General features: G+C 44.7%; 1 pseudogene; it reads left to right on the forward strand.

Moving 5' to 3' along the window:
• The window catches only part of LOC115103352 (collagen alpha-4(IV) chain-like), an 82,943-nt pseudogene that overhangs the window by 61,284 nt on the left and 9,537 nt on the right, over positions 1 to 12,122 (forward strand).

Raw genomic sequence — 12,122 nt, forward strand, 5'->3', positions numbered from 1 at the left:
TGGAACTATCCCCAGAGCATGTCATCGTTCCATAGTCATTTTAACAGTCACACTTTAAGGGAACTATAAATTCTAAAAGATTAATATGGCATTGATTAAGTATTAACTAAGCACTTCGATACTCACTGCAGAGAGCTTCCCATTGTACAATATGCTCTGAACAGTCCTCCACCTCACATTTAGTTAAAAAGACATGTACTACTTTCAGTAATTTAGTGGTGTGTCTTGTTAGGTTTCCGTGGTGATAAAGGACATAAGGGTGCGATGGGTCCTCCTGGACGTGGAGTGAAGGGACCAGCGGGGATCCCCGGGCCTCCTGGTCCCCCGGGACCCGTTGGTGCCAAAGGTTTCAGTGGGTCACCAGGTGTCCCGGGCTTCCCTGGTGTAACAGGGACCAAAGGTGAGCCAGGTCCAATTATTATTATTATTATTATCAATATTATTATTATCATCAATATTGTTATTACCATTTTTATCACTATTTATTCATTATAATTTTGATGATGATGATGGTTATTATTATTATCATCTGAACATACCACAGCAACAGGCAATGTCAAATAATATGCTGGTTACTTCTACTATTGTATTACATATTTAATAAACAGAAGCTATTTTTGTTTCCAGCTTGTCTCAGCATCCACCCGGTTGACTAAAATACAGTGCCTTCGGAAAGTATTCAGACCCACTGACTTTTTCCACACTTGATACACTACAGCCTTATTCTAAAATGGATAAAATAGTTTTTTTTCCCTCATCAATTTACACACAATACCCCATAATGACATCACAATACCCCATAATGACATCACAATAACCCATAATGACAAAGCAAAAACGGATGGGATTTTTTTGTTGCTAATACATTTACATAAGTATTCAGACCCTTTACTCAGTAATTTGTTGAAGTACCTTTGGCAGTGATTACAGCCTTTATTCTTCTTAGGTAAAATCAAATCAAATCAAATCGAATTTTATTTGTCACATACACATGGTTAGCAGATGTTAATGCGAGTGTAGCGAAATGCTTGTGCTTCTAGTTCCGACAATGCAGTGATAACCAACAAGTAATCTAACTAACAATTCCAAAACTACTGTCTTATACACAGTGTAAGGGGATAAAGAATATGTACATAAGGATATATGAATGAGTGATGGTACAGAGCAGCATACAGTAGATGGTATCGAGTACAGTATATACATATGAGATGAGTATGTAGACAAAGTAAACAAAGTGGCATAGTTAAAGTGACTAGTGATACATGTATTACATAAGGATGCAGTCGATGATATAGAGTACAGTATATACGTATGCATATGAGATGAATAATGTAGGGTAAGTAACATTATATAAGGTAGCATTGTTTAAAGTGGCTAGTGATATATTTACATCATTTCCCATCAATTCCCATTATTAAAGTGGCTGGAGTTGGGTCAGTGTCAATGACAGTGTGTTGGCAGCAGCCACTCAATGTTAGTGGTGGCTGTTTAACAGTCTGATGGCCTTGAGATAGAAGCTGTTTTTCAGTCTCTCGGTCCCAGCTTTGATGCACCTGTACTGACCTCGCCTTCTGGATGATAGCGGGGTGAACAGGCAGTGGTTCGGGTGGTTGATGTCCTTGATGATCTTTATGGCCTTCCTGTAACATCGGGTGGTGTAGGTGTCCTGGAGGGCAGGTAGTTTGCCCCCGGTGATGCGTTGTGCAGACCTCACTACCCTCTGGAGAGCCTTACGGTTGAGGGCGGAGCAGTTGCCGTACCAGGCGGTGATACAGCCCGCCAGGATGCTCTCGATTGTGCATCTGTAGAAGTTTGTGAGTGCTTTTGGTGACAAGCCGAATTTCTTCAGCCTCCTGAGGTTGAAGAGGCGCTGCTGCGCCTTCTTCACGACGCTGTCAGTGTGAGTGGACCAATTCAGTTTGTCTGTGATGTGTATGCCGAGGAACTTAAAACTTGCTACCCTCTCCACTACTGTTCCATCGATGTGGATAGGGGGGTGTTCCCTCTGCTGTTTCCTGAAGTCCACAATCATCTCCTTAGTTTTGTTGACGTTGAGTGTGAGGTTATTTTCCTGACACCACACTCCGAGGGCCCTCACCTCCTCCCTGTAGGCCGTCTCGTCGTTGTTGGTAATCAAGCCTACCACTGTTGTGTCGTCCGCAAACTTGATGATTGAGTTGGAGGCGTGCGTGGCCACGCAGTCGTGGGTGAACAGGGAGTACAGGAGAGGGCTCAGAACGCACCCTTGTGGGGCCCCCGTGTTGAGGATCAGCGGGGAGGAGGAGATGTTGTTGCCTACCCTCACCACCTTGCATCTGTATTTCTCCCATTCTTCTCTGCAGATCCTCTCAGGTTCTGTCAGGTTGGATGGGGATCGTTTCTGCACAGCTATTTTCAGGTCGTGCTCTGGCTGGGTCACTCCTGTCCCGAAGCCACTCCTGTGTTGTCCTGGCTGTGTGCTTAGGGTCGTTGTCCTATTGGGAGGTGAACCTTCCCTCCAGCTTTCCCTCAGTACTGACTAGTCTCCCAGTCCCTGCAGCTGAAAAACATCCCCACAGCATGATGCTGCCACCACCATGCTTCACTGTAGGGATGTCCTTGAGACGTGACGCTTGGCATTCAGGCCAAAGAGTTCAATCTTGGTTTCACCAGACCAGATAATCTTGTTTCTCATGGTCTGAGAGTCCTTTAGATGCCTTTTGACAAACTCCAAGTGGGCTGTCATGTGCCTGTTACTGAAGAGTGGCTTCCGTCTGGCCACTCTACCATAACGGCCTGATTGGTGGAGGGCTGCAGAGATGGTTGTCCTTCTGGAAGGTTCTCTCATGTCCACAGAGGAACTCCAGAGCTGAGTGACCATCGGTTTCTTGGTCACCTCCCTGACCAAAGCCCTTCTCCCCCGATTGCTCAGTTTGGCCAGGCGGCCGGCCCTTGATTGTTCCAAACTTCTTCCATTTAAGAATGATGGAGGACACTGTGTTCTTGGCAGTGGTGGGAAAAGTACCCCATTTTCATACTTGAGAAATTAAAAAATACCTTAAATGAAAATGACTCAAGTAAAAGTGAAAGTCACCCAGTAAAATACTACTTGAGTAAAAGTCTAAAACATATTTGGTTTTAAATATACTTAAGTATCAAAAGTAAAAGTATAAGTATAAATCATTTCATTATATAAATCACTTTCATTATATGAAGCAAACCAAACTAAATTTACAGATAGCCAGGTGCACACTCCAACACTCAGACATAATTTACAAATTAAGCATGTATATTTAGTGAGTCTACCAGATCAGAGGCAGTAGGGATGACCAGGGATGTTCTCCTGGTGTGCGTGAATTGGACCATTTTCCTGTCCTGCTAACAAGTACTTTTGGGTGTCAGGTAAAATGTATGGAGTAAAAAGTACATCATTTTCTTTAGGAATGTAGTGAAGTAAAAGTTGTCAAAAATATAAATACTAAAGTACAGATATAAAGTACACCCCAAAAAACACTTAAGTAGTACTTTAAAGTATGTTTACTTAAGTACTTTACACCACTGGTTCTTGGGGACCTTCGATGCGGCAGAATGTTTTTTGTACCCTTCCCCAGATCTGTGCCTCGACACAATCCTGTCTCGGAGCCCTACGGACAATTCCTTCGACCTCATGGCTTGGTTTTTGAGCTGACATGCACTTTCATCTGTGGAACCTTATATACACATGTGTGTGCCTTTCCAAATCATGTCCAATCAATTGACTTTACCACAGGTGGACTCCAATGAAGTTGTAGAAACATCTCAAGGATGATCAATGGAAACAGGATGCACCTGAGCTCAACTTCGAGTCTCATAGCAAATGGTCTGAATACTTATGTAAATAAGGTATTTCTGTTTTTTAATTTGAATAGATTTGCCCAAATTTCTAACAACCTTTTTTCATTTTGTCATTATGAGGTATTGTGATGTCATTATGGGGTATTGTGATGTCATTATGGGGTATTGTGATGTCATTATGAGGTATTGTGATGTCATTATGGGGTATTGTGTGTAGATTGCTTTGGCTTTGTATTTATTTAATCCATTTTAGAATAAGGCTTTAACGTAACAAAATGTGGAAAAAGTCAACGGTCTGAATACTTTCCAAAGGCACTGTAATGTTATGACATTTACGTGATTCTCTGTTCGCACTTTGAATTGAATCATTTGAATTGAGATATATAAATATGACTTGAATTGAGATATATAAATATGGATGCCTTGTTTTGGGTTTCGCCTGCCTCAAAATAGACAGCCTGCAAAATAGACGTACACAACTCTGATATCCCATTTTGAGTACAAAGTATACCAGGACCGTGTTCATTAGGCACCAATAAGAAACACAAATTGTTTTTCCATTGCAAAATATTTTTCAGGTGATGCCCTAATGAACATGACCCAGCCAATGAACTATCTTTATTATCCTATGACAACTATTCCCAATGATGTCATCTTTCCCAGGGGCCAGGGGATATCCTGGTAGAGATGGGTCGGCTGTTCCTGGTACACCGGGTCGGCCTGGAAACCCAGGATCCCGCGGGAGGCAAGGGGAGAGGGGTTTTACAGGACGCGACGGTCAGGATGGAGACCAGGGGTACAAAGGAGCCAAAGGTACAAACTGTACATTACAGTGTATGCACATTGCAGCATCCACATAATAAAATACATACATAGTATTGTGTTTACCTTTGGTATCTGCACACAGACAGTCAACCTTCCTTAGAAGTATTTGTAATTACTCTCCTTATGTGGAGTGTCATTTCAGTGAATTTAGGAAACTATTCTCTCGGTGTATACTTCCTTGTTTACAGTATCCTATCTCTCTTCATGACTATGTGCATGATTTCCTCTCTGCATACTGTACATAACATTACTATTTCAGTGTGCTGTCCCTCGTCGTAGACCGTTTCTGCATAGAACGCCATATCACCCGTTGTTGTTGCATTCACAGTATTATATATGTTGTACTTATTATATATGTTGTACTCTGCTTCTACACCTGCATTAATTGCTGTTTGGGGTTTTAGGCTGGGTTTCTGTACAGCACTTTGAGACATCAGCTGATGTACGAAGGGCTATATAAATAAACTTGATTTGACTTGACTTATATGTACACATAGTGTAGTATATTATATTGTTCAGTATATTACACGTTGACAGTGTAGAATGTCCCCAGGTCACAGAGGTCCCCCCGGAAGTCCTGGCCCAGTAGGAGTCATAACCGTTAAAGGACAGAAGGGCTCTGAAGGACCACCAGGAGAGGATGGCTTCACTGGAGCCAGAGGTGAGAGAGACACAACACAACCCCCTCTGCACACTCTTACAAAACAACGTGCTATCTAGAACCCGAAAGGGTTCTCTGGCTGTCCCCATAGGAGAACCCTTTGAAGATCCCGTTTTGGTTCCAAGTAGAACCCTTTTGAGTTCCATATAGAACACAGAGGGTTCTATATGGAAAATTGTACTTAGAACTAAAAAAGGGTTCTCCTGTTTGGACAGCCAATTAGCCTTTTTGAAACCCTTTTTTCAGAGAAAAGGGTTCGCAGTAGCACCATGCAACTGTGTTAAAACAGATCAGTTCTGCTTTGGTAATAGATGTTGGACTAGGTTTTCTTTTTGTGAAAAATACTTCAAACTAATATAAGAGGATGCAGGTGGTAGACGGCGGGACTGTATTTTAGCAGGTGGTAGACGGTGGGACTGTATTTTAGCAGGTGGTAGACAGCGGGACTGTATTTTAGCAGGTGGTAGACGGTGGGACTGTATTTAGCAGGTGGTAGACGGTGGGACTGTATTTAGCAGGTGGTAGACGGTGGGACTGTATTTTAGCAGGTGGTAGACGGTGGGACTGTATTTTAGCAGGTGGTAGACGGTGGGACTGTATTTTAGCAGGTGGAAGACGGTGGGACTGTATTTTAGCAGGTGGAAGACGGTGGGACTGTATTTTAGCAGGTGGAAGACGGTGGGACTGTATTTTAGCAGGTGGTAGACGGTGGGACTGTATTTAGCAGGTGGTAGGTAGACAGTGGGACTGTATTTTAGCAGGTGGAAGACGGTGGGACTGTATTTTAGTAGGTGGTAGACGGTGGGACTGTATTTTAGCAGGTGGTAGACGGCGGGACTGTATTTTACCAGGTGGTAGGTAGACAGTGGGACTGTATTTTAGCAGGTGGTAGACGGCGGGACTGTATTTTAGCAGGTGGTAGACAGCGGGACTGTATTTTAGCAGGTGGTAGACGGTGGGACTGTATTTTAGCAGGTGGTAGACGGCGGGACTGTATTTTAGCAGGTGGTAGACGGCGGGACTGTATTTTAGCAGGTGGTAGACGGTGGGACTGTATTTTAGCAGGTGGTAGACAGCGGGACTGTATTTTTGATTCTCTAATAATACATGGATAAACAATGCACTGTTCTTTCTTCTCAGGTTCCAAGGGCTCAAGTGGGTCACCAGGTAAACCAGGGGGGAATGGACAGGATGGTCCTCCTGGATATGAGAAAGGGCTCCCAGGACAACCTGGCAGACCTGGTCCCCCTGGATCCCCCGGACCTCGAGGACCTAAAGGCTTGAGTGGTATAGTTGGTTTCCCTGGACCAGTCGGTGATAAGGTACTTCATTACTGATACTCATCACTACATCTTAGATGTTCTTTGTTTACCTCATTAAACTACTAAAACTTTGGTAAAAATTGCTATTATGAATGGTTTCCAGACAAATTAATGCTGCTCAAGATTGATAAATGAGGTGCAGTATGTCTGTATGAATTTAAGTTGAGAATAGATTCCTTCCCAAGAAAGTGGTCTTGGAAGTAATGTAAGAACACATGTCTTTGTTAAGACACAGGATGTTTATGTGTGAGTATCTTGGTGTGTGGGTGTTACTGTGTGTTGCTATGCCAGTGGGTGTTACTGTGTGTTGCTATGCCAGTGACTGTTGGTTTATCCCCCTTGCAGGGGGACCCTGGGCACACGGGCCCTCCTGGGAACCCAGGCCTTCCAGGAATGACAGGCTTACAGGGTGAGTAGAGAGACAACAGAAAATACACACACACATGATAAGGGGAACTTAAAGGGACAGGAAGAGAGGAAGGGGAGGTCATAAAGGGACAGGAAGAGAGGAAGGGGAGGTCATAAAGGGACAGGAAGAGAGGAATGGGAGGTCATAAGGAACAGGAAGAGAGGAAGGGGAGGTCATAAAGGGACAGGAAGAGAGGAAGGGGAGGTCATAAAGGGACAGGAAGAGAGGAAGGGGAGGTCATAAGGAACAGGAAGAGAGGAAGGGGAGGTCATAAAGGGACAGGAAGAGAGGAAGGGGAGGTCATAAAGGGACAGGGAGAGAGGAAGGGGAGGTCATAAAGGGACAGGAAGAGAGGAAGGGGAGGTCATAAGGAACAGGAAGAGAGGAAGGGGAGGTCATTAAGGGACAGGAAGAGAGGAAGGGGAGGTCATAAAGGGACAGGGAGAGAGGAAGGGGAGGTCATAAAGGGACAGGAAGAGAGGAAGGGGAGGTCATAAGGAACAGGAAGAGAGGAAGGGGAGGTCATTAAGGGACAGGAAGAGAGGAAGGGGAGGTCATAAAGGGACAGGAAGAGAGGAAGGGGAGGTCATAAGGGACAGGAAGAGAGGAAGGGGATGTCATAAAGGGACAGGAAGAGAGGAAGGGGAGGTCATAAAGTGACAGGAAGAGAGGATTCCAAAACGTGGGTTATTATCAGAGTGAAAGTGCTGTAATTACGACTAATATCTTCTCTGTATCCTGACACTCAAACCCTGACCCTATTCTGCAGGTGACCCAGGAGAATCTATAGGACAACCAGGACTACCTGGACCACCGGGTCCTCCAGGAGAATGCGCAACCTTAGGTGATCACAATACAACGTCTGCTTACAGCATGGCGCCTTATTCCCCATACAGAGCTCTACACTCCGCTTGGCTAGAGCCAGAGTATCTGGGGCGCTACATTTGGACACATTTCCAACTGAGTGAACAATCACAAACAACACTATTACAGTTTTGAGATGATGACAACAGGATACAGGATGTTTAGGACTCCCGGACCTACCAGATAAAAACGTTACTACATAAATACTCACTTCCAATGGGGATTCTGGCCCGTACAGTTTAGAAGTCACATCAGTGCACACGTACACTCTTAGAAAAACTATGCTATCTAGAACCTAAAAGGGTTATTCGACTGTCCCCATAGGACAACCCTTTGAAGAACCCTTTTGGGTTCTATGTAGAACCCTTTCCATGTAGGACCAAAAAAGTGTTCTCCCTGGAACCAAAAAAGGGTTCTCCTATGGGGACAGCCGAAGAACCCTTTTGGAACCCTTTTTTTCTAAGAGTGCAGCATGACAGAACTGTGTGCTATGTATGTATCATGACCATATCTCTCCTGTTTATTCATTTGTGTTTATGTTCTCCCCATGATCCTGGTACTGCTCTTGTCCAGAGGGTGATGCTGAGTCATTAGAATAGGAGTAACTTCAGGTCACATATGATATTAACTGAATATGCTATGGCTAGCTTTCCGTACTTTACCTGCACACAGATGAAAGCTGCAAAATGGCTTATGCTCAGGTGATGTCCCCAATGCATTAGGTGTTTTGGCGCTGCTCACTACACCTTCTGAAGGGTGCACCGATCGGGTCGATCAGGCCCCATCTGAGCCTGGTGGCTTGCCAACTGCTCCTCCTCCAGCCATTACCATGCCCTCTCTGCCTCCTGCCTAGCTATGCAACAGATCTTCTAACGCTGTGCTCCCTTTACTCATAGAATCCTTAGTGTCCTTCTACTGGTAGACACTTGGCCTTCCATCCCTTGTCAGTGCATTCATCCACGAGTGTCTGGCACGTCAACAGCTTCCTTTCGTAGGCTTCCTTAATGTTGTTGTTGTCAGTCAGGCTGCTGCTGCTGTTGTTGTCAGTCAGTCAGTCAGGCTGCTGCTGTTGTTGTCAGTCAGTCAGTCAGTCAGTCAGGCTGCTGCTGTTGTTCCCAGTCAGTTAGTCAGGCTGCTGCTGTTGTTCTCAGTCAGTCAGTCAGTCAGGCTGCTGCTGTTGTTCCCAGCCAGTCAGTCAATCAGGCTGCTGCTACTGTAGTCAGTCAGTCAGGCTGCTGCTGTTGTTCCCAGCCAGTCAGTCAATCAGGCTGCTGCTACTGTAGTCAGTCAGTCAGGCTGCTGCTGTTGTTTTCTGTATTTGTGTTCACTTCCAAATGTGAAGTTTGTGTTGATTCACACTCCTAGAAGGTATGTGCAGGTGTGATTGGTACTAGGGTTGCAAAATTCCGGTAACTTTTCCAGAAATCCTTGTTGGAGGATTACAGATGTCCTTATTTCCTCCCGATTCTGGGAACCTCCCAACCGGAATTTCTGGGAAAGTGACTAGAAATGTGCAACCCTAATTGATCTTTTTCACACTCTATAGATCCAAAGGGAGACCCAGGAGATCCAGGGAGCCCAGGACCCAGAGGATCACCAGGACAGCCTGGTGTCCACGGAGCCCGAGGACCACTGGGTGGCCCAGGTAATGGATCCCTAAAGTCCCCTTCTGTGTGTCACTCTTTTCATATTTTCTCCTTAGGACAGGATACAGGACATTTCATTTATGTCCATGTGTTTGTTTAGTGTCTACATATGTAAGCATTTTAGATTCTAAAGTTTGTGTGTGCAGGTTTCCCTGGTCCCTCAGGTCCGCCGGGTCGTCCAGGCTCCCCAGGGCCTCCCGGAGGAATTCTCGGAGGTCAAGGCCCCAATGGCAATCCTGGACTGCCCGGTCCTCCAGGTACTAAGACCCAATCTACAGTTGAAGTCGGAGGTTTCCATTCACCTTAGCCAAATACATTTAAACTCAGTTTTTCACGATTCCTGACATTTAATCCCAGTAAAAAATACCCTGTTTTAGGTCAGTTAGGATCACCACTTTATTTTAAGAATGTGAAATGTCAGAATAATAGTAGAGAGAATTATTTATTTCAGCTTTTATTTCTTTCATCACATTCCAAGTGGGTCAGAAGTGTACATGTACTCAATTAGTATTTTGTGGCATTACCTTTAAATTGTTTAACTTGGGGCAAACGTTTCGGGTAGCATTCCATAAGTTTCCCACAATAAGTTGGGTGAATTTTGTCCCATTCCTCCTGACAGAGCTGGTGTAACTGAGTCAGGTTTGTAGGCCTCCTTGCTCGGACACGCTTTGTCAGTTCTGCCCACAAATGTTCTATAGGATGAGGTCAGGGCTTTGTGATGGCCACTCCAATACCTTGACTTTGTTGTCCTTTAGCCATTTTCCACAACTTTGGAAGTATGCTTGGGGTCATTGTCCATTTGGAAGACCAATTTGCGACCAAGCTTTAACTTACTGACTGATGTCTTGAGATGTTGCTTCAATATATCCACATAACTGTCCTCCTCATGATGTTTTCTATTTTGTGAAGTGCACAAGTCCCTCCTGCATCAAAGCACCCCCACAACAGGATGCTGCCACCCCAGTGCTTCACGGTTGGGATGGTGTTCTTCGGCTTGCAAGCCTCCCCCTTTTTCCTCCAAACATAACAATGGTTTTTATGGCCAAGCAGTTATATTTTTGTTTTATCAGACCAGAGGACATTTCCCCAAAAAATACAATCTTTGTCCCCATGTGCAGTTGCAAACCATAGTGTGGCTTTTTTATGACGGTTTTGTAGCAGTGGCTTCTTCCTTGTTGAGCGGACTTTCGGGTTATGTCGATATTGGAGTCATTTTACTGTGGATATAGATACTTTTGTACCTGTTTCCTTTTGGCACCAAAGTACGTTCATCTCTAGGAAACAGAACGCGTCTCCTTCCTGAGCAGTATGACGGCTGCGTGGTCCCATGGTATTTATACTTGTGTACTATTGTTTGTACAGATGAACGTGGTACCTTCAGGCATTTGGAAATTGCTCCCAATGATGAACCGTCTGTCACGTGCTCAGTGTGAACCTGCTTTCATCTGTGAAGAGCACAGGGCACCAGTGGCGAATTTGCCCATCTTGGTGTTCTCTGGCAAATGCCAAACGTCCTGCACGGTGTTGGGCTGTAAGCACCACCCCCACCTGTGGGCATCGGGCCCTCATACCACCCTCATGTAGTCTGTATCTGACTGTTTGAGCAGACACATGCACATTTGTGGCCTGCTGGAGGTCATTTTGCAGGGCTCTGGCAGTGCTCCTCCTGCTCCTCCTTGAACAAATGCGGAGGTAGTGGTCCTGCTGCTGGGTTGTTGCCCTCCTTCAGCCTCCTCCACGTCTCCTGATGTACTGGCCTGTCTCCTGGTAGCGCCTCCATGCTCTGGACACTACGCTGACAGACACAGCAAACCTTATTGCCACAGCTCGCATTGATGTACCATCCAGGATGAGCTGCACTACCTGAGCCACTTGTGTGGGTTGTAGACTCTGTCTCATGCTACCACTAGAGTGAAAGCACCGCCAGCATGCAAAAGTAACCATAACATCAGCCAGGAAGCATAGGAACTGAGAAGTGGTCTGTAGTCACCACCTGCAGAACCACTCCTTTATTGGGGGTGTCTTGCTAATTGCCTATAATTTCTACCTGTTGTCTATTCCATTTGCACAACAGCATGTGAAATGTATTGTCAATCAGTGTTGCTTCCTAAGTGGACAGTTTGATTTCACAGAAGTGTGATTGACTTGGAGTTACATTGTGTTGTTTAAGTGTTCCCTTTATGTTTTTGAGCAGTGTACATTCACAGCTACACTTCCAATTGACTCAAATTATGTCAATTGGCCAATCAGAAGCTTCTAAAGCCATGACATCATTTTCTGGAATTTTCCAAGCTGTTTAAAGGCACAGTCATCTTAGTGTATGTGAACTTCTGACCCACTGGAATTGTGATACAGTGAATTATAAGTGAAATAATCGGTCTGTAAACAATTGTTGGAAAGATTGAAATGCACAAAGTAGATGTCCTAACTGACTTGCCAAAACAATAGTTTGTTAACAAGAAATTTGTGGAGTGGTTGAAAAACGAGTTTTAATGACTCCAGCCTAAGTGTATGTAAACCTCCGACTTCAACTATACTTACCACCTAGTGACAGGCCCTAGCCATTTAGATTTGTTTGGGGG

This window comes from Oncorhynchus nerka, linkage group LG20, assembly GCF_034236695.1.
Source record: "Oncorhynchus nerka isolate Pitt River linkage group LG20, Oner_Uvic_2.0, whole genome shotgun sequence".
Taxonomy (NCBI): domain Eukaryota; kingdom Metazoa; phylum Chordata; class Actinopteri; order Salmoniformes; family Salmonidae; genus Oncorhynchus; species Oncorhynchus nerka.